Genomic DNA, 15839 nt, shown 5'->3' with positions numbered 1-15839 from the left:
CCCAACCACACAAGAATTTGCCAGCTTGGCTGTGCCTCACATAGCCTGGGAAGTAAGGTCTAGAAGGGTGGGGTCCCTTGTCCCAGTCACACGGTTGGTTCACAGGGTGCTAGGATTGGAGAGATGACGGGACGCCTCTGAATTCCAAGACTGCAGAGTGCCCGGAAGACAGTCTAGGCATTCCAGTCATTTCTAAACCAGAGTCTGGAGACCTCGAAGGGAACCTGGAGACAGCTCTTTGGACTCCCATCCACTGAGGTTTCTCAAATCAGCTCCACTTGCCTTTCTTCTCCACAGACAATTCCCATGTTGCTTTGAGACCCTCTAGGAGTGGGGGGGGGGTGGTGTTTGGGGGGAGAGGAACCTGTTTTCTGCCAAGAGCCATCTGGATATTTATAACCTCGTTCATGGACCAAAGTTATTAACTTAAGAATTAGCCTGCTGCAGATTTGTTGAATTTCAAGTCTCTCCTGAGGTTGCCTTGACAGGGCCACACCAAATGATTTCACAGCCTCACATGATCTGTAGGCCAGATGTTCCCCACCCTTGCGCTGGACACATTTAAAGCTCTCATGGCACACATGAGGAAAGCCAGCAGGAGGGTGCCTGCACTCACAGAGGCCCTGAGTGGCAGGCTGTTCCGTTCCTCCCAGGCATTCAGGGGGGCACCCACCCGTGGCTGAGCCCTGCTTCCACCAGCCTCTGACCAGGGACCCTCCCCTCCAAATAACGTAGTTTCCAAGCCACATTTTCATCAGTACAGCAACCGTATCCAGTAAGCAGCCTGTTGGGGAGTGGTCACCTCTTGCCCACCGTGCTGGAATTTGCCACGACTATCACCTTATTTATTCCCAGAGACCCTCTGATAGCACCTGCTCTGCCAGTTAGCTCTGCTCAGAAGTCCCTGCCCTGCCCCTCAGAGTCTGGGCTTTGAGGCGACGCCAGCTCCTAAGCTGCAGGTATTAGGACTGTTTTGTGCGTCAAAGCTATAACCAGTAGTTGAGGATGTTGAAGAATAGGAGATGGCCAGAGTCTATTTGGCTGGCTGAGGGGCTAGGGGATTGAGAATTCAAGATGGGGTTTTATAAATACTATTTGGCTTTTCCAATACTGGCTTTGGCAGGTGAGCCTCACTGCTACCTTTCAAAGCTCTGGGGTTCTAGAAGCCCAATCTGGAAAGTACTACTTAGAAAGAGCCTCCAACCAGGATAAGCACCTGGCTCCTGCCATCAGATCAGCGCAGTGCACCAGCTGCGGCGGCCATTGGAGGGTGAACCAACGGCAAAAGGAAGACCTTTCTCTCTGTCTCTCTCACTGTCCACTCTGCCTGTCAAAAAAAAAGAGCCTCCAGAAACTACCCTTACTTCTGGAAGACTGATGTCATGCCCTGGGGGCGGGTCTCAGAAGCCCGGCTTTTCACAGGCTGCCATAGGCCAAGCACACCTCGACTGCTGGCCTCATTCACCATTCTGAATGACCAAGCGGATCCCAGAATAGAAAGGCACTGTTAACAGGCCCATTCACTGCCTGGAGTGACAGGTGGTATATCGGGTGACAGACGCAAGAGCCAAGAACCCTGGGCAGCCAAGAGATGGGATGAAATTAACTGCAGCAGGACTTAATGGGGAAAACCGTTGAGTTCAGTTTAGGTCAGCAGAGCAATGCTGCCTGCCTCTGTGCCAGGCAGGTCCTGGGGAGAGACACAGGAATGGACAGCCCTCTTCTCAGGCTTGTATTATGATCCTGGATTTGGGATCCTAGTAAGACAATGACATTAGACAAGCAGCACATGTGGAGAAATGCCTCATGGGGGCTGGCGTTGTGGCACAGCGGGTAAAGCCGCCACCTGCAGTGCTGGCATCCCATAGGGGTGCTGGTTCAAGTCCTGGCTGCTCCACTTTTGATCTGGCTCTCTGCTATGGCCTGGGAAAGCAGTAGAAGATGGCCCAAGTCCTTGGGTGCCTGCACCCATGTGGGAGAGAGACCCAGAAGCAGCTCCTGGCTTCAGATTGGCCCAGTTCTGGCCATTGTGGCCATTTGGGGAGTGAACCAGCAGAGGGAAGACACCTCTTTCTGCCTCTCTGTAACTTTGCCTTTCAAATAAATAAATCAAACTTTTGTATAAAAAAATGCCTTACAGACTCCCACTAATCACAGTCATCATCTAAGCCTGCACCAGCAGAGGAAAGGCCAGGGCAGACTTCACTGAATACTGGGTTGTCCCAGAAGGCTGTAAGTGATCGTAGGGCGAGGACACTGTCAAACTGCAGCCACACAGGCAGAAGTCTCAAGCCCAGCCCCTTACAGCAGCTGCTTATTTAGATGTGGGAAGTGAGGCTCTGGGTCCGGGGCTGGCTCCAGGGACTCGGGATGACTAGCATTGTCCTCTAGAGTCTCACAGTCAAGTGCAGGGATGACAGTGAACTGGTTCCTCAACTGACTGGGCACTGGGGCAGGCATGTGGCGCTTCCTGGGTCTGGGACTGACTCAAGAAGAGTGGATTGGTGTGTCTGACATAAACTTGTCACAAATGGGCATGTGGCTCAGGTAGAACATAAGGCACACCCAGTCTAACACAGGGGTGGCTTGGGCACAATGACACGGGTCAGTCTGGAGACTGCGTTTGAATATCCACAGGACTGAGTCACATACACATGTGACCCACAGGGTCACACTACAACCAGAAAGGGAAGGAAAGGTGGGGTTGTTAAGGACAAGCAGATTTGGCCTCATTTTAAAGAACTGTCTGAGACGCAGAATTGGCCCAAGAGGGAAGAGGGGTCTGGAGGCAGCCGGCCAGACTAGACTCAGGCAATAAGAGGTGTCAGGAGGGGGATTCAAGCCCCTAGTGAGCGTTAAGATTCTTCCCAACCCCGAGATGCTTCCTTTGCCCTCCTATGTAACACACAGTTCCAGATGTGACACAAGACATCATAGTGTGTCACTGGTAGTTCAAACTTCTGTTAGCAACATAGAGAAAAGGACAGAAGGACCTGCTCATCCAGCTGAGCCACACGGGAAATGACCCAAGACTTGACCCCTGGGCCTCAGCAGCAAACAGCAGGCTCACAACACCTTCACCTGGAAGGCACCTACCTCAGATAACAAACCCATGACCCGTGAGATCAATGGACCCCGGCTTCCTTCTCCCCTGAACCAATGGCTTAGGAGTTACAGAAACTACCTGTAGTCGTCAGTCCCTGAGGCCTGTTTTTTAAAGACTTATTCATTTGACAGGCACAATGACAGACAAAGGGGAGGGGGAGAGGGGGAGGGAGGGAGGGAGGGAGGGAGAGAGAGGGAGGGGGAGAGAGGGTGGGGGAGGGAGAGAGAGAGGGGGAGGGGGAGGGGGAGAGAGGGTGGGGGAGGGGGAGAGAGAAAGAGACAGACAGACAGACAGACAGACATCTTCCATCTGCTAGTTCACTTCCCACAATGCCAGGGCTAGGCCAGGCTGAAGCCAGGAAGGAACTCCATCAGGTCTTCCATGTGGACAGCAGGAACCAAGTACTTGAGCCATCAACTGCTGCCTCCAAAGTGTATTGGCAGGAAGTTGGACAGGAGGTGTGAATTAGCCAGGACTCGAACCAGGCACTGTGATATAGGACATGAGTGCCCCAAGAGGTGGCTTAGGCTTAACTGGCTGCACCACAATGACCACTCTGGGAGTCCCTAAGTTTGCATACTGGTTCCAGCACACACGCATTCTCTCACACGTTGGCTCCACAGCCCTCAATTTCTCCCATGTACAAAATGAGAGCAATACTAGCTTGCCCTTTCCCCTGCCCTAGAACGGCTGCGAGTCCTTTCAGGACACAGGTGAGAAACTGTCATTACAAGAGCTTGAGGGGCCCACACAGCTGCTGCCCAATCTCCGGCCCTCCAGCAATTCTGCAGGCCAGAGGCTCAGGTTTCTGGCCTAGGGCAGAAGCAAGGGATCAAAACTTTCCAGGGGCTGGGTTTAGAAGGTTCAGGCCCCTGCCTAAGAACCCACAGCTGTCCACTCCTCCACACTGTGCTTGTACCAGCACCATCCCAACATTTTAGTGTAGTGATATAGGCCTTTTCTCCTTGCCAAGCACCCCCACAGCTTCTCTCCTCTCCCCTTTGCACCGACACATCCTGCTCTCCCAGGCCTCTGCACTGAATGCTCGGAAAAGGCAGGCTTACAGAGAGAGGGGGGAAAGACAGAGAAAGAGCTCTTCCCTCTGCTGGTTCACTCCCCAGTGGCCACCAGGACCAAGGCTAGGCCAGCCGAAGCCAAGGGCCTGGAATTCCATCTGGATCTCCCTTGTGGGTGAACCGGCTGAACATCAGTGGCTGAGGAATCACAGCTGCCCGAGATCTGTCATGTGCTCAAGAACTGGTGGAGCCGCAGCAGCCCCCAGGCCGAGTCCTAACACCTGCATCATGTATTTGAGCCCCCCAAGAAGGTGTTTCGTGTTCCCCTCGTGCTGCTAAGTAAAGTGGAGGCCCAGTGTCACACAGCAAGTCTGCTAAGTGAGCGCAGCCCCACAGGTTTCAACTTCTGGTGTCAGCAGTAGAAACACAGCTCACCTCAGCAAGACCGACAGGCGTTCTCGCAGAGCCGAGACGCTGCTGTTGAAAGCCACGCTTACCCTCCACCTCTGGCTGGGGGAATCTCACTTTCAGACCTCGAGCCCACCCGACATCCCAAGGAGCACTTGGGTGACAGCAAGCCGACTTTACCTTGACAACTTCTACCCCTCGGGGAGGTGCTGTGCCCTGATGTTTTTGCCAACACACTTTCCCAGGCTTCAGGCTGCCCTGCCAGGCTCTTTACACTCACAAAGAGACCTGTGACATCACTTGCTCCTCAAACAGCCCCCTCCCCTCCCAGTGCTGCCACTCCTTTCTATTAAGTAGGGGCCTCACTGGGTTGTCATGGCACCAGTTTCGCTCAGCATGCTACTTCTGGTTGATCAGGAGAGCCTGCCTGTGTTGAGAAGGCTCCTGAAGCTGTGTCTGGAGTCAGTGGGCATGCTGTGGTTGAAGGATGCCGTGTGCCAAGTGCAAGGTACGTGGTTACCCCTGGGCGAGATGATCATCACAGAAGTTTTTCACACTACTCCTCTGACACAGAGCCTTCATTCTTGATTCCTCACCAAAGACTTCCTGTGCCCCCCTCCTCCACTCTTCTTCCTTGCAGGCTAGAGCTTTGTGGGCTAAGTTTAATATCCAATAAGATGGAAAAGCAACTGTCTTTCACAGTCCACTGACCAACAAGGAATCTCAAATAGCTGCAACTTGTAGAGTGAGATTGGCTAAATTTCAGCTCACTTTGTCAGTTAAGTTTTGCTGTAAGACCTTGGATAAGTAACTTTACTTCTGGGTCCCAACTACATGTATAAAGAAACTCTATTTTCCTGGCATTTGAACACTGTGCTAGTATTCTATTTTTATTACTTATTTTCATTTTATTTAAAAGGCAGACATGCACACATACACACACAAGGTGGGGGTAGGGAGAGAAACAGAAAGAGACATGAGGGACAGTACTGAGGTGTAGCAGGTAAAGTTGCCACCTGAGCTGCAAGTTCTAGTCCCAGCTGCTCCACCTCTGACCTAGCTCTCTGCTGTGGCCTGGAAAAGCAGTGGAAGATGGGCCAAATCAATGGGCCGCCGCACCCATGTGGGAGATCCGGAAGAAACTCTTAGCTCCTGGCTTCGGATTGGCACATCTCTGGCTGTTGCGGCCATCTGGGGAGAGACCAAGCGGATGGAAGACCTCTCCCTCTCTCTGTCTCTACCTCTCTGTAACTCTGCCTTTTAAGTAAATAAATAATTTTTTTTTTAAAAATAAAGATCAGATCTTCCATCCTGTGGTTCACTTCCCAAATGCCTGAAGCAGCTGGGGCTGGGCCATACCAAAAGCTGAAGCCTGTAACTCAACATGGCTCTCCCACCTGGATGGCAGGGACCCAAGTACTTAAGCCATTGCACAGCTGCAGGAAACTGGAACTGGAAGTGGAGCTGAGACTGGAGCCCAGGCACTCTGATATGGGACATGGGTGTCCCAAGTGGAGCTTTAACTGCCGTACCAACGACCTGCCCTCTGTGCTAGGATTTTTTTTTTTTTTTTTTTGAAAGGCAGAGTTAGAGAGAGAGAGAAGGAGAAGGACAGAGAGAAAAAGAGAGATCTTCCATTCACTCCCCAAATGGCTGCAACAGCCAGGGCTGGGTCAGGCCACAACCAAGAGCCTGGAACTCCATTCAGATCTCCCACAACATGGGTGGCAGGGGCTCAAGTATTTGAGCTGTTTTCCATGTGCATTAGCAGAGAGCTGTATTGGAAGTGGAAAAGCCAGGACTCAAAACTACACTTATCATGAGGTTGTCAGTATTACAGGCAACAGCTTAACCTGTGTGACAACCCCAGCCCCTGTGCTAGGATTCTTAAGGCTGCAGAGGGAAGTTCCATTCTCTCTCTGGTTTCAGGACAAACACATTCTGGGAAGTACTGTCCCATTTCCCAGAGAAAGAAGCTGAGGCTGAAAGACATAGAGGGACTTGGCCCAAACCCCCAGCAATAAGTAGCTAATTGAGGAATCACGTCCATGTCCTGTGGTTAAATCCACAGCCTCCTCCACAGGGAGGCTGTGGCCAGCTCCTCACAGCCACCATGGGCTCTGGAGCCAAGGCTGCCCCTGTGGAGGAAGGCCTCCCAGGGAATGATCAGCCCATTCACAATCCTTCGGGAACACAGCCACGTGCAAGGTTAGATTTGCAGTGTGCATTAACCTGGAGAATTAATCAGCATTGTAAGAATTAATTATTCAGGGGCCAGTGCTGTGGCGCAGCAGGTTAAATCCCTTTTGGCCTGAAGCGCTAGCATCCCATATGGGCACCGGTTCTGGTCCTGGCTGCTTCTCTTCCAATCCAGCTCTCTGCAATGGCCTGGGAAAGCAGTAGAAGATGGCCCAAGTCCTTGGGCCCCTGCACCCGTGTGGGAGACCCAGAAGAAGCTCCTGCTTCCTGGCTTTGGATTGGGGCAGCTCTGGCCATTGTGGCCATCTGGGGAGTGAACCAATAGATGGAAGACCTCTTTCTCTCTGTCTCCACCTCTCTCTGTAACTCTTTCAAGTAAATAAAATAAATCTTTAAAAAAAAGAGAACTCATTACTCAGAGATATCACCCCCCTCCCAAATGGGCTAGTGAGGGAGATGCTCAGCACATCCAAGTCCACAGAGACAGGAAGTAGAAGGGTGGGTGCCAGGGCACAGACAGTTTGGGAAGAGGAAGAGCTGTGGAGACGGACAGTGGTGGCTGCCCGATGGGAATGCACTTCATTCCACCCAACTGTACAGACAGGGTGGTGAATTTTAGGTCATGCACATTTTATCACAACTTAAAAAACATGTACTGGTGAGCAGCCTGCTGAGGAACCGCCTACAGTGAGCCCTAGCAGTTATCAAATTACTTTTTTTTTCTCATCCCCACATCTGAACATCGCAAAGTATTTTAAATTTATTTCTGATGTGTGTTAAATATATATGTGAGTAGTGGCTGACTTATAATCTGCCTATAATTTCTTTTCTTGAAATTCAAGAACCAGAAATAAGAGAAAAAGAATTCAAATAGAAAATAACGACTAGAGGTGTACAGGGCACAGAACCTTGGGAGAAGCTTCAGAGGAGAATGTGTGGAGATTATACCAAAACTGCTTAACCACCATGATTTTGGAATGGCAGTCTTCGTAAAAAGAAACTTCTGTCTGGCCCTCCAGCAGCAGCACTGAACCAGGGCATCGTATCTTGCCCGTGCGGTGTGACTCTGGGTAAGCGGGTTTACCTGTCTGCTGCATCACCTCTGAAAACAGCCATGACTGCTACCTGCCTCCCTCAGCACAGGGCTCTGTGCACGAGCGTGAAAGGGAAACGTGCTAGAAACAGCTTGACGCCTCCTGATTAGTATGGAGACCAGTAGTACACTTTGCAAGTTCTGACATAATTTAAAAACAGAATCACTGGCAAGGCTCTCATTATCACACTCTTAGTTCAGCAATGCTCCTGGCTCCTTTGGCTGGGCGCAGCTGTTTGCCTCAGAGCTAACCAGGGATGATGGCTACAGATCCCACCTCAGGGTCCTGATACCTGCTGTTCCCAGTCTGCCCTGGACTGTCACCTTCCCCATCCACACTCAATGGGAACCTCTCAGCACCTACTTGTTGCCTTCAGGGCTCTTATCACACTCAGATGGTATCTGCTTTATTTGTTCTCTGCTTGGATGGGGACTCCCAGCTGGATGGAAGTCAACCTTGGCCCCTGCTCTGCCCCTGGCACTCTGCTGTCTGGAAAGGGAGGAGGGAGGAGCTGGCCTGAGGAGCCCCAGTCCTCTCACCCTGGCCTGTTCCATGCACTGCTGTGCGGCCCCCTTTGAAGCAGCTGCTGAGGCCGCAGTGGTGGAGGCCCTTTATCGGGAGCTGTCAGAACCCGCCCTCTCCCCCCCAGCGCAGGCTGCAGGCAGCAAACACCTCCTAGCTGCTACTGCACTCCTTATAGCCACGTCAGGAAGCTTGGAAAGGCAAGAAAGTTCCAGGGCAGGCTAGAACATCATGTCTATCACAGCCCCCACCCCCCAAAAAATGGTCCAGATAGTGATGACCCTGCAGTGAAACCCCAGGTCTGGGGCCTGCACTGTGGCATAGTGGACAAAGCTGCATCCTACAGTACCAGCATCCCATATGGGCACCTGTTCACGTCCCGGCTGTTCTACTTCTGATTCAGCTCTCTGCTGTGGCCTGGGAAAGCAGAAGAAGATGGCCCAAGTCTTTGGGCCCCTGTACCCATGGGAGATCCAGAAGAAGCTACTGGCTTCTGGCTTCGGATTGGCCCAGCTCTGGCCATTGCAGGCATTTGGGGAGTGAACCAGCAGATGGAAGACCTCTCTCTGCCTCTGCCTCTCTGTAACTCTGCCTTTTAAATAAATAAATCTGAAAAAGAAAAAGAGAAAGAAAACGGGGCCGGCGCCGTGGCTCAATAGGCTAATCCTCCGCATGCGGCGCCGGCACACCGGGTTCTAGTCCCGATCGGGGCGCCGGATTCTGTCCCAGTCGCCCCTCTTCCAGGCCAGCTCTCTGCTATGGCCCAGAGTGCAGTGGAGGATGGCCCAAGTGCTTGGGCCCTGCACCCGCATGGGAGACCAGGAGAAGCACCTGGCTCCTGGCTTTGGATCAGCGCGGTGCACAGGCCGTAGCGCGTGGGCCACAGCAGCCATTGGAGGGTGAACCAACGGCAAAAGGAAGACCTTTCTCTCTGTCTCTCTCTCTCACTGTCCACTCTGTCAAAAAAAAAAAAAAAAAGAAGAAGAAGAAGAAAAAGAAAGGAAGGAAGGGAAAAGAAACTCCAGGTCGGTGTGCAGGGCAGATTCTGGTGGTTCTGAGCAGTCCTTCCCAGAAGACCTTAGCTGTCCCAGGAGGCCCATTCCCTCTCCTCCACAAAGTCCATCCACCTGGGCCTACTTAGCTTAGGGGCCCTTCAGTGTCACCTCCTCTCTAAAGCCTGTCTTAATTTACTCCATGTTCCCCAACAGAGCCCCGCACTCAGCAAACAGTCATCACAAGGTAAGACTCCCGTCCAAACAGCACCCCCCCCCCCCATCTCTCCAGGCACAGGACACGCACAGTCTTCAGCTACATCGTCTTTTCTCCCCACCCCCCGGCCCTGAGATGTCTTAAGTGCCTCCTCTGTACCTCTGTAGGCACTGTGCTTGTGTTTCACACATCCTCTCATCCTTATGCTGAGACTACAAACAGGTGTTATCTCTATTTTGCAGGTGACGAAACAAAGGCCCAAAAAGGTAAAGCACTTGCCCAAGGTCTCACAGCTCGGGGGTGGGGGGCAGTCCAGGACTGAACCCAGCAGACCGAGCCTAGCGCTCCTCTCTTAACCACAGGTCCACATGGCTGCTGGGATGCAGGCTTCTCCTTGATGTGCTTGCTATTTTCCCTCATGTCAAGGGAGCAGCAAGGCTGGTGTGGCTCCCTGATGTAGTCACCTACTGTGTGCTCAGCAGGTGCCATCAGGGGCCCTGTGACTGTGCAGGAGAGTGGGATATAAAAAGCCTATTTGTTGAAAAATCAGAACTGATAGCTTATCTACACTGGCTGGTCTGAGAGTTTCCTTAGAAAAAAAAAACAGAGTAGGAACCTGAGATCCCAGCCAGTTAGATAACAGCTGAGCTTTGAGAAACACAGGCCAATCAAAGCTGGTGCTGATACTCTCACCAGCTCCCAGAAACGAAAACTGATTCCACGGAAAGCAGAATTAGAAGGAACTCCCACTTGCTGAAAAACATGGAGAATCTGACAGCCAGAGTAGGGAAGGGTCTTGCCGAAGGCCACCCACAAATTCACTGACAGCAGAGGGGAGAAGCCACGGTCCCTGCCTCCCCCAACTACCCCCATTTCTTGTCTTCTCCAAGTCCCTGAGATGGGGCCTGAAATCAAGGCGAAAAAAGGTAAGGTTTCAGGCTCCTGGGTCCTGACAGTAAACTGCCATGGGTTAAGTGCCCACGATGAGCAACTGTTCTGTATTCCCAGGGACGCAGAGCGCCAGCGCTTACCTTCAGAGAGGGCGAACTGCTTTGTGGATTCAAGAAGCCAGGATTTCTCTCCCAGGCCAGCATGGGCCCAGCTCCAGCTGAGCCCTACATCGGAAGAACGGGAGTTTAAAAGGCAGTAGCTTCTCACCTGGGCCCGGGCTGGGCCCACACCCAGGTGAGGCTGACTTCACCTGGGAACCCGTCCCACTGGCTGTCTCCCAGACAGCAGCAGCCCGGCCTCCTGGACGCCACCACCACCGCCTGTCTGTAGCCTGGCGCCTCTCCCCACAGGGCCCCACCCAGCCCCAGCCGGGCCTTCAGAGCAAGGGGGGCAGTGGGAAGGGAAGAAGAGGCTGGCTCCTCTCCTAGTGAGGCCAGCTCAGCTGGGTTCCCCAGAGCGTCCCCAGCCTGGGCTGGGTCTGAAGCAGCTGCTTCCTGCTTTGCTGTTTCTTTCACTTTGGTTTTTAACCCCAAACTGAAACTAGACTGGGACGACGTCAGAAGGATGGTGAGAGCGAAGGCTTGGGCGAGCTGACCACCTGGCTTCTCGTCTTGGTAAGTTTAGACTCACAGGGAAACCTGAGAGGTCTTCAGCTCCGGGACTCGGTTTTCCCACTGGTAAAATGGGAGGAAGGAGCTAGGCTAGTGATTTTAAACACCGTTTAGACAGAACTTCCCCTTCCTCGTCCCTGCCACCAAGGGGTTTGAAAAGGAGCTGCAGAGACGACGCATGGGGACTCATAAGGGCCACGCTGTGGGCTTGGGGAAGGAAGCAAAACTCAGGCAGCACGGCAGACACCCTGCTGGTCTCCTGGACTACCTGTCCTGTCTGCCATCTGAGATCCCCGAGTGGGGCTGGAGGCCCTAGCGACCCAGGGCAGAGCAAACTCAGGAAGTCCCTGCATATGATTTCCTAACCCTGTCCTGGAACAGCAAGAGACAACACCTAGCAACAGCTGCCCTAAAACCCCCAGCCTGAGGGCTGACCAGACTGGAAGCAGCCCACCCAGGATTGGTCCAAACCTGCTGATCCCAGTGGGCCCCTGGCTAAGACCACTATTGTCTATCTTAACGATGCTTGCCATGGGTCAGCTTACCAAATCTTCCCAACAGCTCAGCGACATGGAGATGGCAGGACTGAACCTCCGACCACTCAGATGAGGAAACTGAGGCCCAGAGAAGGGCAGGGACATAGTGACCAAGCCAGTCCTGGGATTCAGAAGCTCAGTAAATATTTGAATGAGCTCACTCGCCCGGCTGTTGCCAAGCAGGTGCAGCACACCGGAGCAGCTCCTGAAGGAGGACTGAGTGGGAGGGGGCAAAGCACCTCCCTGGAATTCAATCACAGACAGGTTCCCAGGTAACAGTGTCTCCTCCCCCTTCCTAGGTCCAGTCCCGTCTCCCCTCCAGCCTGTTCCTTCTCTTCACTCCTCACTTCCTTCCATCTGTATCTGACTCTGGAGACACTTCCTTGGTGGAGCTAAGTGACACTGGCCAACCTGTTTCCCTCTCTGGGCCTCGCCTCATATGTTGAAGCGTGGACTGGATTGGAACAGTGTTCTTTTTTAAACCAAGAAAATGAATTTGAATCTGAGGCGTTTTAAGAAAACACATTTCTGGGTCCTGTGCTGTGGTGTAGTGGGTAAAGCCGGCAGCTGCAGTGCTGGCATCCCATATAGTCACCAGTTCGAGTCCCAGCTGCTCCACTTCCGATCCAGCTCTCAGCTATGGCCTGGGAAAGCAGTGGAAGATGGCCCAAGTCCCTGGGTCCCTGCACCTGTGGGGGAGACCTGGAAGAAGCTCCTGGCTTCTGGCTTTGGATCGGCGCAGCTCCAGCTGTTGTGGCCAACCAGGGAGTGAACCAGCAGATGGAAGACCTCTCTGTGTCTGTCTGTCTCTCTCTCTCTCTGCCTCTGCCTCTGAAATAAGTAAATCTTAAAAAAATAAAATAAAAATTTCAGAATAGAAAAGACAACTTGCAAATATGTGACAAAACACAAGTGCGCAGGCTCAGACACGGCAATGCCCCAGACAGGTGAGGAAGTGTGTCCTCAGCACTGTCGACAGCAGTGACACTGGACAACCTAACCGGCCCTGGGCAGAGCACGGGAGGAACCATCAGGGATCCGTCCGCCGTAGGAGAGACACACACTCATAAGAGGACGCCTGGACAACAGAGACAGGCCCACCGAAGAAGGCCCGGTACAGAGGAGCCTGAAGAGAACCTGTTGCTGTGTGTGTACAAAAAGGAGTGCGACGGACATGGCTGCCCCACGTGCTGAGCAGTTCTGGAAGGGCACATCAAGACTGGTCACAGGGATTATCCAGGCTTCTAGGTGGGTGAAAGACTAATTTTTCATTGGGTATTTTTTTCAACAAGGTTTGAAAAACTTAACCTCATATGTAGATTGCTTTTTTCCAATAAAAATCCAATTTTTACTACCAATAAAACAACTCAAGCTAAGAGTATCAAGACATTCAGAGTGTCCATTTGAGCTTCCAATCCAGCTTCCTGCTAATGTGCCTGGAAGATAGTCCAAGTGCTTGGTCCCTGCCACCCCTCAGGAGACATGGATGGAGTTACCAGCTCCTGGTTTTGGTGTGGACCAGCCTGGGACATCGCAGTCATCTGGAGAACAAATGAGCAGATGAAAGATTGATCTCTAGCTCTCTGTTGCTCTGCCTTTCAAGTAAATAAGCAAATTTTAAAAATTAATTATTAAAAAAACACACTGAGAGACCCTTCCCCCTAGGTCTCAGGTATCTGACTCCGGGTTGGGGGAAGGACCCAGGCACCCAGATTCTGAAAAGTTTTTCCAAGGGCGCTAGTCTAGTTCCACACAGCAGGTGGGCAGCCTCTGAGAACAGGAGACCACCTGGACTCTGTAGGGCTCCAGGGTACTGAGGGGGCTGGGGGGCAGTATCAGGGAAGACTCTGAGGAAAAACCTGGTCTTGAGGCATAGCAAGGATTTGAAGGTGGCTTTGAATGGTGAACACACACGGCTAGTATACGAGGGTTCCTACCAGGAAGGACTGGGGAAATTACGACAGGCTGGTGAGAGAAGGGGAAGGAATGCCTCCCTCAATATGCGATCCTGGCAAGCCCCAGCTCCGTCCTAGCTTTTGTTCCAACTCAGATGTGAGGGGGCTGGGCCAGAGTCCATTCCAGACCTGCTATACTAGGACCTGTCTTTATTTCATATCATCTAATATTAAAGGAGGCAGAAGGGTCCTCAGCTCAGCACATGGTCGCAAGGCTCCACACCTGTGAAGACTGTAATCAAATATTTGGAGGCTTAAAAACCTCAGGCCAGGATCTTAGGCAGAACAGCCCTTGGGAGAACCCCCCTCAGGGAGGAGCAGATGGCCTTCTGCTGAGATGGCCTTCCTTACTTTCTTATTAATAATTAACTCATGGGGCAGGCACTTAGCCTAGTGGTTACACAACTCACATAGACTGCCTGGGTTTGATCCCAGCTTTCTGCACAAGTAGCCCTGGTAGGCAGCAGTGACGGTTCAAGTAACTGGGCTCCTGCTGCCCACACAGGCCACCTAGAGTGAGTTTCCAGCTCCCAGCTGTGGCCTGGCCCAGCTCCGGCTATTGCAGGCACTTGGGGAGTGGACAGGCGAATGGGAATTCTCTCAAATAAATAATTTAAAATTACTGAAGACCAAACCAAGGGGTCTACAGTGGGATGAACAAAGGGTCAGAAGCCCATGGTGGGTCCTGGCTATGTCATGACGGAGGGCGAACTCTGTTCTGCACATCAGTGTATCCCCGGAGCAGCTCTGCTCAACAAACATTTGTTGAACAAATGAGCAGCTCAGTGAGAGCGACCTTGGGCAGGCACTTTCTGTGAGTGACCCACAGCTCTTCCTCTGGAGAATGAGGATGACCTCCTAGGGTTGTAGCAAGGATCTGCTGAGATAATGTGGATGCAAGTGCTTTGCAAATCAAAGCACACTAAGCAAATAGTAAAGTTCCAGAACCAACAGGCTGAAAACAAAATAGAAAGAACGGACACACACAAGACTGGGCAAATTTACAAGAAAGCACCTGGCAAGTGGTAATCAAATGCATTAAAGCAGTTGAAAAGAGCAGCACAGGGCACACCAGGCCACTGTTCAATGTCCCAGTGATATGGCTCAGGCTGTCTCTGCTCCAAAGGAGCACCAAAACCCCTCTTCAAAACCTTTCCCGTATTTTGGTATGGTCACAGTTCCAACAGTATCTTACATATACCTGGGCTCAGAGAGGACGTGCTAAAGCAGACTGGCCTTGGGACATTGGGAGTGTTCATGGAGGCAAAGGAGGACTAGGTTGAGGGGTACATGGAGGCTGTGCCTGCATGTGTTTGCTCTGCCTCCTGACAAAATTTGAGCTCAGGGCCAGCGCTGTGGCACAGTGCGTTAATGCCCTGGCCTGAAGCGCCGGCACCCCATATGGGTGCCGGTTCAAGACCCGGCTGTTCTACTTCCTGTCCGGCTCTCTGCTATGGCCTGAGAAAGCAGTAGGAGATGGTCCAAGTCCTTGGGCCCCTGCACCCACGTGGGAGACCGGGAAGAGGCTCCTGGCTTTGGATCGGTGCAGCTCCGGCCGTTGCGGCCATCTGGGGAGTGAAGCATCGGATGGAAGATCTCTATCTCTGTCTCTGCCTCTCCTCTTTCTGTGTAACTATGACTTTCAAATAAATAAATAAATCTTTTAAAAAAAAAAAAGAAAAGAAAAATTTGAGCTCAAGGCCATGTATGCTGCATATAGACCAGAGGATAATGACTGGTTGTGGGCCTTGGCCAGATCACTAGTCTCTTAGATGCAGACACTAATGGCTCTCACAGTGGCCACTTGGTATCAATTCCCTATACCTTCTCTCTGTCCACTGCATATCCCTGGCAGCAGCCCGTGAAACTGGGCCTGTGCTCCATCACCAGGCTTTCCTGCACTAATAAGCACTCTGGGACAAGTACCTGCCTGCCCCTGTGAGTGACTAATGCTTCTGGCTTGGCCCAGGAACAGTCTCTCTGGAGGGGCTGAGAATTCCAATGGGCTCAGTCATGGAAGTGCCCACCGCTGGGACTGGACACACACGGCACGGCTATGGATCTGTCTTGCAGCCTGCTGTGTAAAATTGCTGGCATGAAGGTCCCTTGCTCCTCTGAGTCTCCCACCTTGAAGAAATTCTAAGCTGGCATGCAAATCTGTGCTCAGCATTTTCAGAAAGCAGGGTTTTGTGGGCTTTATCAGATGACCTGGTGGGCCTCTATGTCAAAGGG

The 15839-nt window shown here is 52.2% G+C and overlaps 1 protein-coding gene across 1 annotated transcript in view; it reads right to left on the bottom strand.

The window, feature by feature from the left end:
• The window catches only part of DLGAP4 (DLG associated protein 4), a 71376-nt gene that overhangs the window by 29357 nt on the left and 26180 nt on the right, over window positions 1–15839 (bottom strand).

The sequence above is a fragment of the Lepus europaeus genome, chromosome 10 (assembly GCF_033115175.1).
Source record: "Lepus europaeus isolate LE1 chromosome 10, mLepTim1.pri, whole genome shotgun sequence".
NCBI classification, from domain to species: Eukaryota; Metazoa; Chordata; class Mammalia; order Lagomorpha; family Leporidae; genus Lepus; species Lepus europaeus.
Note: the sequence above shows the minus strand (reverse complement) of the source record. Positions and strands in the feature narration are given on the sequence as shown.